Below are 22,824 nucleotides of genomic sequence, written 5' to 3' on the forward strand. Positions count from 1 at the left end.
TTTGTTGCCCTCCTCTGGACACGCTCCAGGGCCTCGATGTCTTTCTTACAGTGAGGGGCCCAAAACTGGACACAGTACTCGAGGTGCGGCCTCACCAGTGCTGAGTACAGGGGGATAATTACTTCCCTGTTCCTTCTGGCCACACTATTTCTGATACAAGCCAGGATGCCATTGGCCTGCTTGGTCACCTGGGCACACTGCTGGCTCATGTTCAGTCTAGCATCAATCAACACCCCCAGGTCCATTTCCTCTACACAGTCTTCCAGCCACTCTGCCCCAAGCCTGTAGCATTGTCTGGGGTTATTGCGGCCAAAGTCCAGGACCCAGCATTTGGTCTTGTTGAATCCCATCCCATTGGCTTCAGCCCAGCTATCCAGCCTGTCCAGATCCCCCTGTAGGGCCTCGCTACCCCCAGGCAGATCGACACTTCCAGCCAGCTTGGTGTCATCTGAAAACTTACTGAGGGACTTGCACTCAATGCCCTCATCCAGGTCATCAATAAAGATATTAAACAGGACAGGCCCCAGCACCAACCCCTGGGGAACACCACTCGTGACCGGTCGCCAGCTGGTTTTAACTCCACTGACCACCACTCTCTGGGCCCGGTCCTATAGCCAGTTCCTTACCCAGCCAAGAGTATATCTGACCAAGCCACTTACTGCCAGCTTCTGCACAAGAATACCATGGGAGACAGTGTCAAAGGCTTTGCTGAAGTCTAGGTAGACTACATCAACAGCCTTTCCCTCATCCACCAGACAGGTCACTAGATCACAGAAGGAGATCAGGTTGGTCAAGCAGGACCTGCCCTTCATGAACCCACGCTGGCTAGGCCTGATCCCCCAGTTGTCCTGCACATGCCGCATGATCTCCCTCAAGACAATCTGCTCCATAATCTTCCCCGGCACCGAGGTCAGGCTAACAAGCCTGTAGTTCCCCGGATCCTCCCTGCAGCCCTTCTTGTAGATGGGAGTAACATTGGCAAGCCTCCAGTCTTCTGGGACCTCACCCGTCAACAAGGAGTGCTGATAGATGATGGAAAGCGGCTCAGCTATCACCTCTGCCAGTTCCCTCAGCACCCTCGGGTGAATCTCATCCGGTCCCATGGACTTGTGGCAGTCCAGTTGGAGTAGCAGGTCTCTGTTTCCGCCTGAATTGTGGGGGGTTTAGTAAGCTCTCCAGCCAAGGCTGCCAGGTCAGAGTGGAGAAACCTGAGGATAACTGGTCTGACTTGTAAAGACAGATGTAAAGAAGGCATTCAGAATGTCTGCCTTTTCCTCATCCTCAGTGGTGACATTCCCAGCCTCATCCAGTAGAGAATGGAGATTCTCCCTGGTCCTCCTCTTACTGTTGATATACTTGTAAAAGAGTTTCTTGTTCCCTTTTACCCCAGCAGCCAGGTTGAGTTCAAGCTGGGCTTTTGCCTTTCTGATTTTCTCCCTGCACATCTTAACAACTTCTTTGTATTCTTTCCGGGTTGCCCGTCCCTTCTTCTACAGGAGGTAGATTCTCTTTTTCTCCTGGAGCCTCAAGAATAGTTCCCTATTAATCCACACTGGTCTTCTTCTGCACCGGCTCATTTTGCAGCTCAGGGGGACAGCCTGCTCCTGTGCCTTTAAGACTTCCTTCTTGAAGAGCAACCAGCCATCTTGTACCCCTTTACTCTCTAAGACTGAACCCCAGGGGACTCTCCCTGCTAGTCTCCTGAACAATTCATAGTCTGCCCTCCGGAAGTCCAAGGTAGCAGTTTTGCTGTTCCCCCTCCTGACTCCACCAAGAATCGAGAACTCTACCATGTTGTGGTCACTTTGCCCAAGACAGCCCCCAGCCTCTACATCTCCCACCAGACCTTCTCTGTGTGTGAACAGCAGGTCTAATGGGGCAGCTCCTCTCGTAGGTTCTCTTATCATCTAGATCAAGAAGTTGTCCTCCATACATTCCAGAAACCTCCTAGACTGCTTCTTCTGTGCTAAATTGTATTCCCAGCATATGTCGGGGAAGTTGAAGTCCCCCATGAAGTCTCCAATGTCATTTTAAAAACGACATTGCTTATGCTTCACTTGATCTTGTTTAGTTTCCATCTAAGTGTTAAAAGTTTCTGTACACACGAAATACTAATTTTTTTTTGTAACACTCCTTTGTTTTACATCATGAGAAAAGTAGATTAATTTTAAAAATATGAATATTTTTCTTCAATAAAAAGAGAATTAAATCTTTCATGTGACAAAAAAAAAAGAAAAAAGAAAAAAGAAAAGGAAAAATTCTCAACATATGCAGTAAGTTTAATAGCAAAATATAGAACAGTATCTCAGTTTCAGTGGCCAAGACAGAAAATAAAACTTTTTGGTTCTGTAGTTTTTATAGCTTAGAATTTGTCTTTGTCACACCATGAGCTGGAGTAGACATAATTTCATGGAGTAAACAACATAATGGATAAATCAGACTCTTAGCTGAGTTTGTCAGAAAACATTCTGGTACTGAATTGTCTGGCCCAAAACAGCACTGTTTGATTGAATCTCCAATAGAGTAACATTACAAAACAGACAACAGAAGAAAAAGTTAATGATATAAATGTTTCAGAAGTTTAGTAGTTTTATAGTTACTTGACTTTCTTGGTATGCCATTTTGTATGTCATTCTTCTTCTCAACAAGAAAGTCTAGTACAAACAACTCTTGTTGCACAACAGCATTAGTGCTCCTTTGTAAAATCTGGAAATGAGAATCATAGGAGAAGAGACTCAATAAGCACCATCTATGTTCTAAGTTGAACAGAAATGAGCAAGATTGTGTACAAGTCAGATAGCTACACATGTATAAAATTAATTAGGGAAGGGAAGGGGAGGGGAGGGGAGGGGAGGGGAGGGGAGGGAAGGGAAGGGAAGGGAAGGGAAGGGAAGGGAAGGGAAGGGAAGGGAAGGGAAGGGAAGGGAAGGGAAGGGAAGGGAAGGGAAGGGAAGGGAAGGGAAGGGAAGGGAAGGGAAGGGAAGGGAAGGGAAGGGAAGGGAAAGGAAGGGAAAGGAAGGGAAGGGAAAAAAGGGAAGGGAAGGGAAGGGAAGGGAAGGGAAGGGAAGGGAAGGGAAGGGAAGGGAAGGGAAGGGAAGGGAAGGGAAGGGAAGGGAAGGGAAGGGAAGGGAAGGGAAGGGAAGGGAAGGGAAGGGAAGGGAAGGGAAGGGAAGGGAAGGGAAGGGAAGGGAAGGGAAGGGAAGGGAAGGGAAGGGAAGGGGAGGGGAGGGGAGGGGAGGGGAGGGGAGGGGAGGGGAGGGGAGGGGAGGGGAGGGAAAAAGGGAAAAAAGGGAAAAAAGGGAAAAAAGGGAAAAAAAGGGAAAAAAGGGAAAAAAGGGAAAAAAGGGAAAAAAAGGGAAAAAAGGGAAAAAAGGGAAAAAAAGGGAAAAAAGGGAAAAAAGGGAAAAAAGGGAAAAAAGGGAAAATTTCTAATTCTCTGTATATTTAACAAGTCTGGATCTCCAAAATCATTAACCTGAATTGTGATGTGTACATGGGGGATACAGATTGGTCGCAACCTGAGGACTGACAATCTCTAACAGAAAGGTCAGTTTTCAAATGAGAGATTTTTTTTCTCTTGTATTCCAATAATGAATGAGCAAATTGTATTTCACGACTGTAGCTCAACTGGAACATGGAAATTAATTGTGCCAATCAGTCAGCAAGCAGTAACCTGTCACAAATGCCTGCACATATTAACTATGAAATGAGTCAAAAGAATAAATATTCAGTAGGAAAACCTTAGTGCATTGTGAATAGTTATGTCTGCTTCCAGAGCAGTCAGAGCACAGCTGCATTTGCTGTGCCAAACAGAGATGCAAGTCTAAAGCCAAAGTGGGATTAATTAAGCAAGGGTTGTAGGATCACCACAGGCTGATCCCAGCTTCACAAATGAGATGAAGCCTTCAATTCAATTCCTCCCACACGCTGGCCAAAATAGATGTTCTACTGCAGGCTGTGCTTGGAAAGATAGCTCCAAAGGCACGTTATTTGAGTAACCTCTTACAATTAAACCATGGATTAATCTGCTTGTTGATGTTTGCCATCTTGGACAAACACTTTAAAATCCCACATACATTATTGCTGCCCACTGTGACCAGATACAATAAACAACTCCCTGGAATAAATTTAAAAGTAGCCCTTTATTTGAACTGACTATAGGGAATAGAATGGCTACTGCAGCAGTATTTAAAAGTTGGCAAATAGATTTTGGAGGAGATAACTGAAGAAAAACAAGTCTTTATTTTTCTGTGATTTTTTTTTTTTTTTTTTAAGAGTAGGAGAGGAGTGTTTTGAAAAGGTTGTAATTTATATGCATTTTATTACATATGATTACATTAACTATATATACAAGATTTCATTTTTGTCTTAAAGATGTTCTAGCAAAGTGACACCTTTCAGATAAGCTATGAGTCAGAAGAACCACCAGAAATAAATTCCTACTAGCTTGAATACTACAGACACATAACATGAAATTAGCAGAAGAATAAATCCTTCTTGAAAAGGGGACATGGAAAGAGAATGCAGACACCATAGGAAGCACAAGATAGACTGCGGTTAAAGGCAATCTTCTCAATCACTGATGAAGGGCAGCAAACATCTCTAAGTGTAAAAATAGTTGAGGACAGATCTCAGGTAAGGCAGAGATTCATTTGAGCCAAGGATAATTCATCCTGTTAAATAACTATTACTTTGCTGGGTTTTTTTCTCTCTTCATAATCTGTCTTCCAGCCACATAGTCAAGACTACCACGATTTGTTTATTCACTTCTTTTTGCTAACTCTGACCAATAGATTGAACTTCAACAAACGCTGTGTAGTCTAAATCTAGAAGAACTTGGACAAAGCCTTACCAACCAGGATAGTGAAAGGGAAGGCATTAAAAGGGTGAATACTACAAATGGTTCAAGCAAGAAAAGGAATTTCATCATGACACCTGGAACACAATGCCAAATCGGAGCAGTCATTTCTCTAGGTATAGAATATCTTTAACAAGGAAACACAATAAATGCTTTTACAAAAGGCCAGCAGATATCTATTAAAAAGAAATAAATAACAAGATGCAGTAAGTTATAACATGAAAAGTCTGAAAGTGAGACCACGGCCTTTCTTTCTGTAAGCTGATTTGAATGCTACAATATCTCTGAAGAAAAAAAAAGACAAAAACAAAACAAAACAAAACACTTCTGTAATAACAATCTCATCTGGTTTCATAAACATGTCTTCCTTCTGTGTTATAACACAGCATGGAATAAATGAAATGCTTTGAGAGCAACCTGGTCTTATTCAAGTCAGTGGAAAATTTGAAAATATCTTTAGTGGAGACAAGATAAAAGTCTAAGTGCAGTTCCATCAATTTCAGCAGGACCACTAATTGTCTGAAGCTATGCATGAGCATGAATCTTCAAAGGATCAGGGCTTTGAACAATTTGCTTGTGTGTATTTATCAGTTAAGAAGACAACAATGTTTTGAAATGGGCTGCAAGGCCAACAGGTGTTTGGAATGAAATTATGTGCACTATTTTACTCTTGCTGAATGTCACGTATGTTCAGTTTAACAGAAATGAGCCTTTTGGAACAGCAGGTATCATTCCCCCACTGTGAAGCAAATTAGACAACTAAAAGCAATAGCAGCATCCTGCAATAGAAACAGAGAACAATGGATGTTTGGGCTTTGTAACCAGGAACCCGAATGTGCAGAGAACCACCTCTCAAGATGAGGCTCTTATGCTTTCCAGACTTGTAGTACTCAAGGTTCTCAATTTTATGGAATAGAAAGTACTCTAGCCTGAGAGAAGTTTCAGAAGATTTTTTGCCACAGCATGAGATTTCCTCAAGAACTCAGACTCTTTTAAGCTTGCATGGGACAACTTTATTCCTTCCCTGCACTGTTTATGAAGTCAAAGGCAGCATGGGAAGGCCCCAAAGCCAAAACAGCATGAATTTGAATATTCACAATTGCAACCAGTTCTAAAATTCCCAAGATTTTCTTTCAGAAGTTTTGTGTCAGATTCATGTCAGATTTGAGAAATGAGATTTGCTTAAGTTATAACACTTAAAAAAAAAAAAAAGAAAAAAGAAAACAAAAAGAAGGAAACTATTGGATGTTATCACCTAAGTAATAGCTAGGTGATAAAGAACACAATTATTTGTCATACACTAAGATCAAAATCTATTGTAGTTCATGCTTATGTCATAGAAAATAAGAGAGCTGTTTTATTATGTTGGCCCATAATATCAGAGGTGGATGTTGGTGGCACATCAGTAGAGATTGAACATACCTACCAATATTCCATCACATTTTATTGCCATTTGACATATGGCAGCAAAGGGGCAGTCTGACAAACTGGAATCTGGCATGGAAGTGAATATGAAGCAAAGGTGTGGAATTGAATTCCTCCATTGGAAAATAATGGCACCCATTGACATTGTCGAGCACTGATGGAGACCAGACAGTGGATGTGAGCACAGTGAATTGATGGGTGGTGCATTTCAGCAGTGGCGACAAGGACAATGGGTCACCTCCACTGGTGCAGATTTTTTACTAGTGGCACAGTGCTAGTGAAATTGCACAGCTTGTGGTGGTGACTATGTTGAGAAATAGAGTTTTGTAGCTGAGAATTTGTTCTATCCAATAGTGTTCTTTTGTTCTTTGTATCTGTTATAGTTTCCATGGAAATAAATAGAAGACGTTACTTTCAGAGAGGCCTACATATTTCTTTTCCCTCCTATAGATGGTCATTACTATCTTTAATCTAACTAATTTTCTTTTTTTTTTCTTCTTAAATACAGTGTCTTTACAGGCTAAGATTGTAGAAACATACTTAGTAACCATTTACTTACATTATTTTCATTTTTTTTTTTCCTTTTCCAAGGTTAGAAGTATAATATAGGAAAGCATTTCTTAATTACAGTCTATTCCATTCTATCTTTATTTATTTATTTATTTTATCAATACCAACTCCTCCCTCCTCACTTTCTCCCCCTGCACTCCTTACCCTTGCCCTCACCCTCCCCCCCAAAAAAACCCTAAAAGATAAACCTGAGCATCTTAGGCACAAGGTAGAGCTGTATCTACCAGCACATAAGGCTAACATAAAATCATCCCCAGTGCAAAAAATACCATGTTATTATTTTTAACTAGAACAAACTGGTTTACAGCTGTTAGTCTATGACTTATCTAATCAAATCTCTAATGAATATTATTTGAAATGCTCTGATTCCCTCTATTGCTTCACTATATTTTATACTATAATTGGTTAAATTAAATATCAGGTATACCAATATCTTAAATTTATATACACCATAAATAACATTATTTTTCAAATAAAAGAAGACTCATAACCCATCTTTTAAATAACTGCAATTTAATATCTCACATTAGATTTTTTTATTTATCTTTTCCTAAGAAAAGGGAGAAAGAAATAGCAAAATATGTTTTTATGTAGCGGTTATCCACAGCATTTACAACCATTTCTTTGTTTAGTCTGCTAACTTCAAATCTCAGAATTTAAGTGCAAATCTAACATTTAGTCCATAACATTCAGTCAGGTAAAGTTTGTATGTAAAAACTTTTTAATAAAATACATGGCAATGTGACTTACCCTTTCAATTGTCTGCTGCCTAAAGGGCCGTAGATAAAAAAAAAAATAAAAAAAATACTACATGTAAATATTCCCATGTGTTACATTTGTAATTGTTTCCTGAGAAGTAAAATCAATTGGGTTTTCATGATTAAAAGTTCAGTTCTCTAATACAAATTTTGTAATTGTATAAATAGTGTTCAATTCTTTTAAGCTTTTTTTTCCTCTACATAGAAGGACATTTGAAGGACTGACTCTAATAATGGATAAGAAAATTAATGAAAACAGCATAGTTTAAATGAGCTTTGCAGAATACTTATGATAAATGAATATGATTTTTGTAGTGATGAACACCTGAGACACAATTTGGATCCTAAGATATATCCAACTGTCCAGTGCACAGCAACTACATTTCATTATTTATGTCATTGATCAAACAATCAGTATTTCACAGGAAAAAACTCACTGACTGAACTGTTAATGAATTACATATTAATTGATATCTAATAATGAAGATTCATATAATCTATACATAATAGCAACTGCATTCACAATCCAGTGTGAAATTCAGGCTTGAAATACAGAATTGAATAGCCCAGCAAGTGGACTTGCATCCATGTCTAGTGAAAGCAGGCACAAACTGGAATGCACTCTACTGTTTCGGCTCACCATTCACCCTGACTGTAAATCTGACTAGAACATCTGCCTTGATTTGCACTTGATATTTTCCCCTTACGGAACCCTGGGAATGAGGAGAAGTTAAAGCACACCCTCCTATCCTAATACAAGATCAGGTCAGGCAAAACCAGGGCCAGAAAACACCCTAACATTCTCTAAATTTTCCAGCTAAATATTAGTGCTTGTGAAACACTGACTGAAGACTGTCTGCTGGTAGATTGCATTACTGTTAGGCAGGTTATCCAGCTCATGGTAAAGTAACATTAGAAAGGTCTTCAGTGTTTCAGTTTTCAGAGCTCTAGTGTTCAAGTATTTTCTTGATCAGAAATAAGTGAAGAGGTCCAGGATTTTCTTTGAGAAAGTTGATAGAATCGGTGAATGACATGATTATCTTGGTCTCACATGCTTTCTGAGATACACAGTTTTAACAGCTCTTAGAGACAGACAATGGCTAGGTTGACTTCTACTCTATAAATTGAACGTACACTATTGACTATTTCAGCCTAGAACATTTTTGTGTTTGTACTTCATTTTCCTACAGTGGAAGGCAATGTGCAAATAGATAAATAGGAAATGAACATCAGATAATTGATTTAGAAGTCGTATAACAAGGATTTTATCCTTTTAAAAGGGAGAATTAGTGTTATTCAGTGAAGTTGAGCATATGATAAATAACCTCCTCTGAAATAGAAAGTTTCCTCTATCTTTTCATGACTATAGTCATATGTGTGTACATACAAATGCACACATTTCTGTGCACTAATACTGGGGACTGAGTTTTGACAAAAAGGAAATGTTATTTTCAAGGTCCAAAAAAAAAAAAACAAACAGATGACAGCATGGATACAGAAGTTATATGGTATCAGAAATGATTGTATAGTAAATGAATTTTGTAAGCAAGCTTTGGAAACTGCAGTTGCAGTACTATGATCTGTACAGTTACTGTAACTACTGTTACAGTATGCATCTCTATGATATCTGAAAATGCAAACTATGGCTATGTGCTTTAACAGGTCCTTTTGTTAAGGCTTAAGTAACAAAACTACAAGAAACATTTTTATGGGAATGTGTGAACACTTGTACATAAAGTATTTGCACATATATTAGGGATATACATATACTCCTTTTGTATTCATTCAGTAATGAATATTACATACTGTTCATAAAGAGCAAAAAATATGCAAACACTTTACAAATATGACCTAACAAATAGAAAACAGAAATATTCACAAATATTCCAAGAATACACTATAGTAGTTTAAGCAACATATTCCAGTATTTGAAGTGTTTGTCTTACTGCATGTGTCTTTGAAGCAGTATCACTGAAGTTCTTTTTTTTTTTCAAAAATAAATATGTTACATTTTCTAGTAGCTCTAAGTACTGTACTCAGAGTTTGTGATTTTGTTCAGCAGTCAAATAGATTTTTTGATAGCTCACAGAATTCACTGGGCTAAGAACCAGCAGGCAACCTGTAGTATAGCATAGAATAAAGTCAGGCTTTTTTATATTAAGAAACAGACCTTTACAAGGAACCTAATTACATTACACATTGCACAGAGCAACTAAATGGTCTGGAAAATGAGAAATCTTTGAAAATGTTGAGTTTTACCTGTACCATGTGTTAGAGCACAGGTGCAATTTAACAACACAACTTACTTCGTTATCATGATCCATAAGAAACATTCATTACCCAAAATGTTTTTTCCTTTTAACTCCTTGAAACAAAGTGTTCATAGAACCTGTGTGTCTGAGGAAAAATCCAAGACAGTTTTTCTGAATGTTTTTGAATTGCATTAAGAGTTATTTTCACCTTTTTTTTTTCCCCAGATCATGTGAAATGCTGATAAAAACATGGTTTTACAAAAATAAAGAAATAAAAAAAATACAAGAATATAGGGAAGATAGTCATCAACTTAACTTTGAAATTCATTGATAGTTCATATAACTTCATTCCAGCCTCCAAGGCTCTCAGTGATTTACGGGCTGATTTTGCCCAGTTCCATGACTAGTGGGGTGAAGGGACCCCATGGATCCACACCCTGAAAAAAGGGAACAGGGAAAAAGGGTAGAGTGATGGGCCCAGAGACAAAAGAGTGGCAAAACAATCTGAGGAGAAACAAACTAATTTACTAAATAACATATGCAAAAGAACACACTATAATAATATTAATATAATATATATAATATATTACTATATTATATATTAATATACATAATATATAATACATTATCAATATATTAATAATATATCAATATTATTATAGTGTGTTCTTTTGCATTCCAATATGTTATTTAGTAAATTAGTATATTAATATATAATATTATATATAATATAATAATATATAACACACTATAATAAATATTACAATATAATTAGAATTTGAAACTAACAGATCAACTATAATGAGAGAGAGTGTCCGAAAACCAAAGCCCTTACTCTAATGCTGAGGTGAAACATGCAGTCAGAACAAGCAGAAGGGAAGAGAGTAAGGTCCTGTGACTTTGTCAGGGATTTTATCTCCTCTCTGAATACAAAGTCCTCTGGGATATGTAGTTGTTCTTCTCTTCTGGGTCAAGTACCCAGAACTGGAGCATTAACGCTTTAACTCCCAGTGCACCACAAGATGTTATGATGTGCAATATCGATAACCAAATATCATAAAACCATTACAAAAGGATTCTCGGTATACAATTGAATTGTTATGAGTTTCCATTGGTGATGTGAGCCAAGAGCTGGGCTCTATGCTCAGGCTCATGCACAGACTTAGTTTGTGTATAAGGACCTCCCAGGAGCCCCCTCTCATAAAACAATTTTTTTCCTCAAAATAACGCTTGTATGTCATGTGGTTACCAACTTAAGTATTTCAACACTTTTCCATAATCACCAAATCAAAGAATCACCAAATAGCAGAGATTGGAAGGGACTTTGAAAAATCTTCTAGTCCAATCCCCCTGCTGGAGCAGGAACACCTAGATCAGGTCACGCAGGAACATGCCAAAGTGGGCTTTTAATGTCTCCAGAGAAGGAGGCCATACAAGTCCCCCAATGAGAAAGTTAAATAATCATTCTGGTCTCGTGGAAGGTCTTAGTAAAAATGAAGGAATTCGGTTTTAGTTCACAAATATCAGTGGTGGGATAATGGGTTACAGGCATCAAGAAATAAACATGATCAAAGGCTGAGTACAGGTTCAATCTTTGATTGCTGGTACTTGAACTGGGATAAACGACTTGCAGAACAAACTTTAAATCACAACTAAGTAGTTTTCTGAGTAGAAAAAAAACCTAAAAGAAGTAGAAATTAGCACTGTGCATTGGCAGTAATAATGTTACAGAAAACTTGTATATGAAGAATCTGCAATGAAGACTGGCTATAGTAATCAGTGTAAGCGGAGAAGATCATAGACTGGCCTGAATTGAAAAGGACCTCAAAGATCACCTAGTTTCAACCCCTCCCCACCATGGACAGTGTTGTCAACCACTAGACCAGGCTGCTCAGAGCCACATCCAGCCTGGCCTTGAATATCTCCAGGGATGGGGCATCCACAACCTCCTTGGGCAATCTGTTCCAATGCATCACCACCCTTTGAGTGAAAAAATTGCTCTTAATATCTAACCTAAATCTCCCCTGTCTCTGTTTAAAACCATTCCACCTTGTCCTATCACATATTCATGTAAGCAGTCATTCCCCCTCCTGTTTATATACTGCCTTCAAGTATTGGAAGGTCTCTCCAGAGTCTTCTCTTCTCTAAGCTAAACAAACCCAGTTCTCTCAACCTTTCCTCATAGGAGAGGTGCTCCAGCTCTCTGATCATCTTAGTGACCCTCCTCTGGACTCATTCCAAATGCTCTGCATCTTTCTTGTACTGAAGGCCCCAGGCCTGGGCACAGTACTCCAGATAGGGCCTCACAAGAGCTGAGTAGAGGGGAACAATCAACTCCTTCTCCCTGCTGGCCACCCCTCTGTTGATGCAGCCCAGAACACAGTTGGCCTTCTGGGCTGCAAGAGCACGCTGCTGGCCCATGTCCAGCTTCTCACCCATCAGAACCCCCAAGTCCTTCTTCACAGGGATGCTGTCAAGGAGTTCTTCTCCCTGTTTGTATAAATACCTGGGATTGCCCCGGCCCAAGTGTAACACATTTGCACTTGACCTTGTTGAACCTCATTAGGTTTACATGGGACCACTTCTCCAGCCTGTCCAGGTCCCCCTGGATAGCTTCCCTTCCCTCCAATATAGATGATGCCTCTTGAAGACTACCAAAACACATGCAGAGAAAATGTTATTTTGCAGCTATTTCTAGATAGCATGCAGATTTTAGAGCTGTGATGGCATCAGACACTTCTTTGTGGGAGATGCACAGTCTCAAGCTACCAGGAACAAGACTAAAAATTTTCTAATTGTTTAATGTACCTGTTTTTAAACACTGTAGAAATTGTACTCAGCTTCAGTATTAGCTAACTACATACTTGGAAATCAGTACCTTTAAACAGAAATACTAATAGGAGAATATCATGGTATGGATAATAAATAATTTATCATTGTAAAACTGAATTTTACAGACATCACCTGATTCTCAGCTGATGCGGACAACTTCTGCAAACAGCTGCAACCACCACAAATACTAGAATGTTTGATTTCCAAGACTTGAAGTGCACACCAATCATTTTCTGAGGGAAAGGACAGTTTTTAGACGGGAGTGAGTTTTTCTTCTTTCACAGAACAGCCAAAAATTAGGTAAATTAAATTCAGGATCCTACCTCAGATAGAATAAGGAAATTAAACTTGGCTCACAACTAGTGCAAAAAAAAAAAAAAAGTTAGGTAGGTGCCTTTCAAAATGTAATTGCTTTTATGGAAATTATTGTGCAAAGTGTACTTTACAGAAAAGTATCTGACCTTCTGTTTCTGTCTACATTTTCACAGAATATTTGAATCAGTTGAAAAAGAACAACAATCATTTCTGATGCTTGTAAAAATCAGACAAATAATTCAGTAGTTCCTTCTTAAAAAGAATAATAAAATACAATATTTTCTTTTCTAAAGAAAAAAAATACAAGAGAAGATGCATTCACTGCTGGTTATAAGTGCCTGTAGTTTTTTAACTCAAGACAAATGGATGCTATTGCTACAAAAAAAGGAGTATGCAGTATATTGAAAATAGAACATTAATTAAAGTTGTTTATCTGCACCACAGACTACTAGCTTTTGTTATCATCCACCAGGAAGTGTCTAGCACTAAGCAGAAATAAACAAAGATTAATCTGCAAAGAAGTGAATTCAAAACCAAGAACCATTATAAGTATCAAAAATACTACACTACAAAGTTCCCAGCACACATCAGTTAAAAGAAAGTGAGTTAAAAATTCTTTTCTTATGATAAAGCAATATGAACTATTTTGATGCACATTTAAAAAATAAATAATGAAAAGCATGAACTATCTTACACAGTCTACAGAACAAATTTCTCTGATACTTTAACGTTAAATTCAGGAAAAAATCTGAAACCAAGTAATCTAATCTCTGTCACAGAATCAGAGCAGTGCCAGTGCTGGAGTAGCATCTGGTCTCCTACCTAGATCTGGGTCTTGCTCTGGATGCTCCTTCTGGTGACTCTAGAGCAAGGCAGAGGACTTAAAGAACATACTTTCTGCCTGTTTTGTTCCTCTTTCATCAATACATTTCAGTAAAAAAGTTTTGTGCTGAGAATATATACATATTTTTCAATGTATTCAACTTGTATTTGAAGAACTAATGGCCCTACAAGCCTGCTCATGGCTAGAGGCTTTTTTTTTTTTTAACAGTCTGAGCTTAAAACTTTTTCTGAACCTTGTAATGAGATTTCAGTTCTCACAGCATTTTAATATGTATGGGTAAGCAAGTGAGCAAATGGATGGTATGATGCCTTAATGAGAATGTCTGATATCTTAGCAATTAATACCAGTAATGGATTATGCCACCAACTGCTGCTGGATTGGATCTGAAATCTTGGCTGTGTGAATAAAATAATAATCACATCTGATTGTATGACAGAGCACACAGATTTTTCAAATAGTTTCTAAATAACATATAATTAATGCATATTACAGTTTAAAATTTTAGATGAAACTAAAAATATCTAGACATAGCCGAGCAGTTCAAGGTTATTTTTCTGGTAAAAAAATGGAAAAGCCAAATTTCTAGTATAAACTGGACAATAGTTGTAGCACATCATTAAAAGTGTACAACCATGTTATTCTATAATTTTCTTATAAACAAATATTATAGCTTAAATACTATCAGCAGCCATGCACACAAAGAGGAAGGAAGAGAGATGATATCTTTTCCTTTTTGCCAGCACAGAAATTGGCAATGTTACCTTCTGTCATACACATACTCGTCTTTAATGGGTTATTTTCTGTCCTTTAAGGGGAAAGGAGGCAAAAAGAGAGGCAGAACTGATTGAGTTCTGAACCCTTTAGGCAAGCAAGCATGGCAGAGCTCTATCAGTATGATATGAAAAATATTTGCATAAGCTTTTATAAAGTTTTTTCATCCTTAAAGCTCATGAAAGAGAGCAAAAGAGATTATTTTAAAAAAGCTAGACACTTCAATCTTTTTAAACATATTTCTAAAATATCTTTCTAAAATATTGCATTTCTTTCCACAGCTGCATGCAAACTTACTAAGCAGCACAGAGCCATTTATCATGAACAATATAAACCTGTAAGAAATTATGAGAACGGATGATGACCAACCTTTCCAAAACCTGTCAATAGTCACAGCACATATTTCTATAGAAACCGGAAAAGATTTCCTGGCATGCAGCCCTGTTCCTAGTTACTGATCATTTAACAAACTTCAGCTTAAAGAAACTATTTTTTTTTTACACGTGTTACCATTGATCATAGCCTCTATTTTCAAAGCGTGATAAGTACCTAAATGATAAAAAAATAATAATAAAGCACACTTGTAACAGCAAACTGAGAAAGAAATAAACATCTTACCTCTAAAAGGAAATGCAACAAGAAGTGTCACAACAATTTCAAAAGTTTTGTTGATTTACCTTTATTATATTTAAAAAAAGAATATTAAAAAAAAGAATATCCAGATTTCTTTTCCTCTTATAACACTGAGATGAGGTGAGGTAAAAGACTGATACACATTTTGCTGTTAGAATTTTACCACTTTTGGAATTGCGTAAAGATTTTCCTTTAATATTCCGCAAGCATGCTTCTGTTTTATTTTTGCCTTTCTTCTCTGGTGACTGAAGTTTTCAGACAGAGTGAAAAATTAAACATTGGAAATTTATCTCGTGGCGCATTTTGAAGATTGATGAAATTCTATCCACCTTGAATGACATACTGAATACATGGAACTGCAGATGTGGGAGCTATGAAGTCAAACAGCGAAGTTATTTGTGATTTATAAGCTCCAGAAGGCTTTACATCAAAACAGCAGGAAGGGCTATCATATGGTCTAGAATGAATCCTGCTTCTTAGCAAACAGGAAAATGCCCCTAAGAGCTAAATATGATTTAAAGGACGTAATCTTCCTGCAGGTAAAAGCATCCCCCTATAGCTACTTATTCTAAATGAGGCCTTCAGTTTTCTTCCTAGCACCAAGCACTTCTTGGCTTTTGATGGATTTATTGCTCTCCTGCCTGTTTCCAGCAAACACTTCTCTTCCTCAAAAGATGAGATTAGTTGCCTTAGACTTTTAAAGGTGTAGTATTCCATAACACTGAAATCTTAAGTGACATGCTGGCAAATTACAGTAGGTAAAGCTTGTCATGATCTGAGCTTCAATTATAGCTTGTGTTTAGGCAGCTGACCAAAAAGTTGACCTTGAGTCAAAGAATTTCACTCATTACTCTATCTACATAGACTCATACAGCTATATACCTACGTCTCTTCTCTATGTTATCATAAATCACTAAACACAGTTTACACACATAATCACATCCTGTCAAATGATGTGACAATGCCACAGTAACACCATGTTGGCTAGTATAAAGTTCTTCATGACACCAAAGGGGGGAAAGAATCCTTCAGTTTCCTTCTCCTGCCATGATTCTCTGTAGTTCAACAGGCTGTAACTTCCCATGTCTATACTCCAGATGTTGTGAAAGGCTGTACTGATGTAACTGAAGCACTCAAGTTTTGGTGGGACAACACTAGAGTAGACAAGACACACAACTTCCTGAACACAAAGAATAGGTACAGAGGAACTGTTTTTGCTTCACCTATCTAAAGATATTCTGTACTTGTTACAATTGTATTTTCTCTAAAATTAAATCATGGAATTACCAAGCTTAGAAAACACTTTCAAAATCATCCAGTCCAACTATCAACCTGTCACCAATAGTTCCCTACTAAATCATGTCCTTTAGCACAACATCTAAATGTCTGTTGGATAGAATGAATTGCTTTTAGAATTCATGAAGTATCTTGGCCTATGTCAACAGTTTATGGGCTGGTTTGGCCCAGTTCCATGACTAGTGGGGTGGAGGAATTCACAAACCTGCACCTCTGGAAAGGGGAAACAGGGGATCCCAAATATTTAAAAACAGCGGCAACGATCTGAGGAGGAACAAACTAATTTACTAAATATGGTATCAGAATGCAACACACTATAATTCAATATAATTAGAATTGAAGCAAATAAATTAAACATAATGAGAGAGAGTGTCTGAAAGGTGGAAAGGCCTCTCCATAAAGATGAGAGGAGACACGCAGTCAGGTCGAGCAGCAGGGAGGAGAGCCAAAGATTAAAAAAAAAAAGAAAGAAAAAAAAAGAAAAAAAAAAAAAAGGTGGGGGGGGGCACCAGGTGACCTTGCCAGGGGTTTTATCTCCTCTCTGAATGCAAAGTCTTCTGGGATGTGTAGTTCTTCTTCTGTTCTAGACAGGTGCCCGGAACTGGAGTATTAACAGTTTAACTCTCAATGCACCAAATGATGTTATGATGTGGAATACTTGTAACCAAAAAAATCATAAAACCATGACAGCCTGCTACAATGGCTAGTGGTAAAGACAATAGTCAGATTCTAAAAAAACAAAACAAAACCCTGTAATAGAACAAGCTATGTGCAGTTGCCACTATGCTAATAAGTATCTTATTTTCCTACAGCTTTTCAGCATTACTTCCAACTTCTTTTTTTCCTTGTAAAGAAAGTCACTTTCAATAAGTACACAGCCATACTATCTCATTCATTCAGCATGCTTCTGGTTACTTTGTTGGGACTTTCTGCGGTTGGGTTTTTTGTTGGCAGGCTTGGTGTGTTCTTTGGGGGCAGGCAGTAGCGTGTCTCACCTCATGATCTGATGCTTGAGGCAAGTCTTCACATGATTCTACCATAAGATTCTATTTAAAAAGGTTATGATTATGTTGCCTGGGATATTTAGAGAAGTCACTGATCCTTATTTAACTTTTCAGCTGTCATACTCATTACAAAAACTGATTTGATAAAGACTCCAAGGAAAGCCTAAAGGTGTGTTACCTCCCAAGAGCACAGAAGCTAAGACTACTATAAACACTTGAACAGAGTCCCAACAGCTTAAAAAGAGGTCACTGTCACAAATAAAAAGGCTGCCAGTATGAATGTTTCTGTGATGGCACATCCCAGAGAAAATGTTATTAATCATAAGCAAGCAAGTGACCGTGCTGCTAATTTTACTTTTAACCAAGTGAGATTTGTGTAAATTTTCTCTCGTCTTAAGATTTTTGGCCTTGTCTCACAGCATAATTACTGAATTTTTTCCTAAAACAACGTACATGTTTCTTACTGAATGTTTTCTCACTTTACAGAGGAGGCAAATGGACCTGTATATAATACAGTATTTGGATATAATAGCAATAACTTTTGAATCCCATCTAATCACAAGGCTCTTAAGGCCATGACCTTATTCATCTAATCACATAACTGTAAAACAGTCTGCAAAAAAACATTGAAAGTTCCATAATGATTTAGTTATATGGCCGTAGTAGAGGACAGAACTCTAGCAATGACTGTAACTACACCACAGAAACCTCACTTGCTGAAAACTGTAGCAGCTCAGTCAGAGTTCACAGCTTCTAGGACAGTATTATCAACCTGATCAGCAGGCCAATTTGTTGGGAACACTTGTTTCTTATTCATCTTATTTCATAGGGCATATTAATAAGGCATTTAAGTTTTTGAAAACTATTATCTCCTTTTGTTTTCTTTTAGAAAGATGATTGCACAAATTCTCTCTATTTTACTAGAACAACAGGATCTACAAGAGGTAAATATGACCAAGAAAAAATGGTCATAAAAGACCTTACCTGTGTTTTTTGTTTGTTTGTTTGTTTTCCTCATTCAGAAATGAAAGGCAAAATAAGCACATATACATAGAATAGAATATCCAAAAATGTCTGAGACCTGCTGTCTCTGATTATTCTAGGGGAATCCAAACCTTCAACAGGCAGGTTGAACTAGATGGCTTCCGGAGGTCCCTTCCAGCTCTAAGGATTCTATGTCTCTATGAAATTCACTCTGCTAATATAGTCCCAGTGGGGAAGTATACTAGAACTCAAAACCATCAAATAATAATGCTTTTATAATCAGCAATCTTTGGATAAAATGCACTGTGCATAAACAAATTGTCCCATTGCCTATTTCATTAAGATGCATGACAAGGCTGTGGTTTAAACCACAACATATATGTTTCCTGTCAAAATGTCAAGAAGGGTAGAGTTTGTGCATCTCAGACATTTCAGCTATGTCCACCCAAGTGTGAATGCGAAACCATAGAATCTCAAGGTTGGAAAGGACCTATAAGACCATCTAGTCCAACATCCTCCCATTACCCTTGCTACCACAAGCCACTAAACCATATCTCGTAGCTCCTCATCCAGACACCTCTTGAACATCACCAGGGACGGAGACTCCACCACCTCCCTGGGCAGGCCATTCCAGTGCCTGACCACTCTCTGAGTGAAAAAGTTTTTCACTATGTCTAACCCAAACCTCCTCTGATACAACTTGTGGCCATTTGCTTGGGTCCTGTTTGCTACCTGGGAGAAGAGGCCAAACCCCTCCTCATCACAACCTCCCTTCAGGAAGTTGTAAAGTGAAAGGAGGTCTCCCCTGAGCATCCTCTTTTCCAGACTGAACAATCCCAGCTCCCTCAGTTGCTCCTCGTAAGACTTGTGCTCCAGACCCCTCACCAGTTTTGTTGCCCTTCTCTGGACACGTTCCAGGGCATCAGTGTCTTTCTTGTAGTGAGGGGCCCAAAACTGAACACAATACTCGAGGTGTGGCCTCACCAGTGCTGAGTACAGGGGGATGATTACCTCTCTGCTCCTGCTGGCCACACTATTTCTAATGCAGGCCAGGATGCTGTTGGCCATCTTGGTCACCTGAGCACACTGCTGGCTTTCATTCAGCTGAGCACCAACCAACACCCCCAGGTCCCTTTCTTCTTCACAGTCATCCAGCCACTCATCCCCAAGCCTGTAGTGCTGCATGGGGTTATTGTGGCCAAAGTGCAGGACCCAGCACTTGGCCTTGTTGAACCTCATCCCATTCACCTCAGCCCAGAGATACAGCTTACCTAGATCCCTCTGGAGGGTCTTTCTACCCTCAGGCAGATTGACACCACTTTCCAACTTGGTGTCATCTGCAAACTTACTGAGGGTACACTCAATCCCTTCAACTATGTCATAAATAAAGATATTAAACAAGATGGACCCCAGTACCAACTCCTGGGGGACACCACTTGTAACAGGTCACCAGCTGGGCTTAACTCCATTAACCGCTACCCATTGGGCACAGTCCTCTAGCCAGTTCCTTACCCAAAGAAGGGTATACCTGTCCAGGCCATGGGCAGCCAGCTTCCCCAGGAGAATACTGTGGGAGACAGTGTCAAAGGCTTTGCTGAAATCTAGGTAGACTACATCAACAGCTTTTCCCTTGTCTACCAGTCTGGTCACCCAGTCATAGAAGGAGATGAGGTTGGTCAACCACAACCTGCCTTTCATGAACCCGTGCTGGCTAGACCTGATCTAGTCATCTGAGGTCAGGCTGACAGGCCTGTAGTTCCCCAGATCCTCCTTATGGCCCTTCTTGTAGATGGGAGTCACATCAGCAAGCCTCCAGTCCTCTGGGACCTCTCCAGATAACCAGGAGCGCTGATAGATGGCAGAGAGATGGCTCAGCAATCACACCCACCAGCTCCCTCAGTACCCAAGGGTGGAGCCCATCCGGTCCCATGGACTTGTGACAGTCCAGATGGAGGAGAAGCTCTCTAACTGTCTCCACATGAATCACTGGGGGTGTATTCTGCATAGCATCCCAGACTTCCAGATCAGAGCGTAAAGTGCCCTGAGGATAACTGATCTGACTATTAAAGGCAGATGTAGAGAAGGACTTAATCCTTCTCCATATCCTCAGTGGTCACATTCTCCGCTTCATCAAGTGAAGGATGGAGATTCTCCTTGGATCTTCTCTTACCATTGATATATTTGTAAAAGGATTTCTCGTTCCCTTTTACTACAGTGGCCAATCTGAGTTCAAGTCGGGCTTTTGCCTTCCTAACTTCCTCCCTGCATACCTTAGCAACTTCCTTGTAATCTCCCCAGGTAGCCTGTACCTTCTTCCAGAGGACATAGACTCTCTTTTTCTTCCAGAGTTTCAACAATAGTTCATGGTTCATCCACATCAGTCTTCTTTCCCTTCGGCTCACCTTACGGCATTCAGGGACAGCCTGTTCTTATGCCTTTAAGATTTCCATTTTGAGGAGTGTCCAGGCTTCCTGGACCCCTTCACCCTTAAGGAACGACTCCCAAGGGACCTGTGCTACAAGCGTCCTGAACAGGTCAAAGTCCGCCCTCTTGAAGTTCACGATAGCAGTTTGCTAGTCACCCTTCTGACATCTCCAAGAATAGAGAATTCTACAATTTCATGGTCGCTCTCTCCAAGACAGTCCCCAACTTTCACATCTCTCACCAGTCCTTCACTGTTAGTGAAGAGCAGGTCTAGCAGGGCACCACCTCTAGTAGGCTCTTGTACAAGCAAAAGCATGTGATTACAGCCCTTCACAATTCAGTAAAACCTCCGTAGTTCCCCTTCACAGAGTGTTAAAGCTTCACAAGAGTGGCAGAATAGAGGTTTGGGGTCACTCATTCCCCCTCAGAAGTCTCATCACTGCTGACATTTAAGACTGGTGGAAAGAAGTTAGGCTGAACTAACATACAGTGCAGATGTTTTGTTCAGCTGTCCAAACTGATATCTTTTGTTTTCTGATTACCTTTTCCCTTAATGAAATTGAACTACAAGATCAGCTTAGGTATTTCTGATCTTGAAAGCCAGGATTAAGCAAGTATCAGATTTGGAAACTACAACTACTTGTATATGGTTACTGAGTGACAGGAAAAACCACTCTGGAGTAAACAGACAACTATGCAAATTCCTTACAGTGATGTTTCACAGACTTTGCTACAATAACAACTGTTAATTAAATCCATCCAACTATAACATATTCAGGAATCATTAACTTAATTTATCGAGCATTTAACATTTTAAATTATTAAAGAATGAAAGCTACAAAAACAAGCAAACGAACATTATTCAAATATATTATGTTTTTGACACTAACTTATGTAGATTTCTTATAAAGTAGCAATCTAATTCAGCTTTGCCACTATGGAAAAGAAACAAATTCATTTCAATACCAGTTTCATGTTGCCAACAGCACAATGTTTGGTACAGCAACACAGCCCTGTAGTGTTGACCGACAACAGTAAGCCTCCTGAATGTCAGTGGCACTTTTATGACATCTGAACATTGTTGGAAGATGTTGGAACTTCATCACTAAGCTTTCACATGACATATGAATCAAACATTTCCACTTTTTTCATTAGTATACTTATATCCAGATCTGCCCTGGTTGTGCAACAGGATGTGCAACAGGCACATCCAAGTAGTTCCCAAAGCTCTGTCTTGAGAGTTGACTGGTCACAAGCCATGGAGAGGCACAGGTTTCTCTGGTGCTGTTTTTACAAACCACTTCATGCAATAACAACTAATTTCCCCAAATTTGGGTTTATACAATAGGAAAAATAGTAAAATGTAGATATGACACATGACATATGACACAATAGCCACCTAAGGACTATTCCCAAGTTGAGTTACATAATTATCCGTCTTGATGGTGGAAGTTATTTTTAGTTAGTCTAAATGTGATGTATTCTCCCAGAATACTACTAAAACAGTGTCCTTACAGTCCATATATACAGCCTCTGTCACATGACAATGATCATAGAATCATAGCATGGTTTGGCTTGGAAGGGACCTTTAAGATCACCTAGTTCCAGCCCCTTGCTATAGACAGGAACACCTCCCTCTAGACCAGGTTGCTCACAGCCCCATCCAGAGTGGCCTTGAATGCCTCCAGGGAGGGCACATCCACAACCTTTCTGGGGAACCTGTACCAGCGTACTTCATCCGAATATCTAGTCTAAATCTACCCTCTTCCCGTTTAAAGCCATTTTCTATTATTCTGTTGCTACCTGCCCTTATGAAAACTCAATGCCATCTACAAAGGTGTTAAATAACTGGAGTCCC

This window comes from Gallus gallus, chromosome 4, assembly GCF_016699485.2.
Source record: "Gallus gallus isolate bGalGal1 chromosome 4, bGalGal1.mat.broiler.GRCg7b, whole genome shotgun sequence".
In the NCBI taxonomy this organism is placed as follows: domain Eukaryota; kingdom Metazoa; phylum Chordata; class Aves; order Galliformes; family Phasianidae; genus Gallus; species Gallus gallus.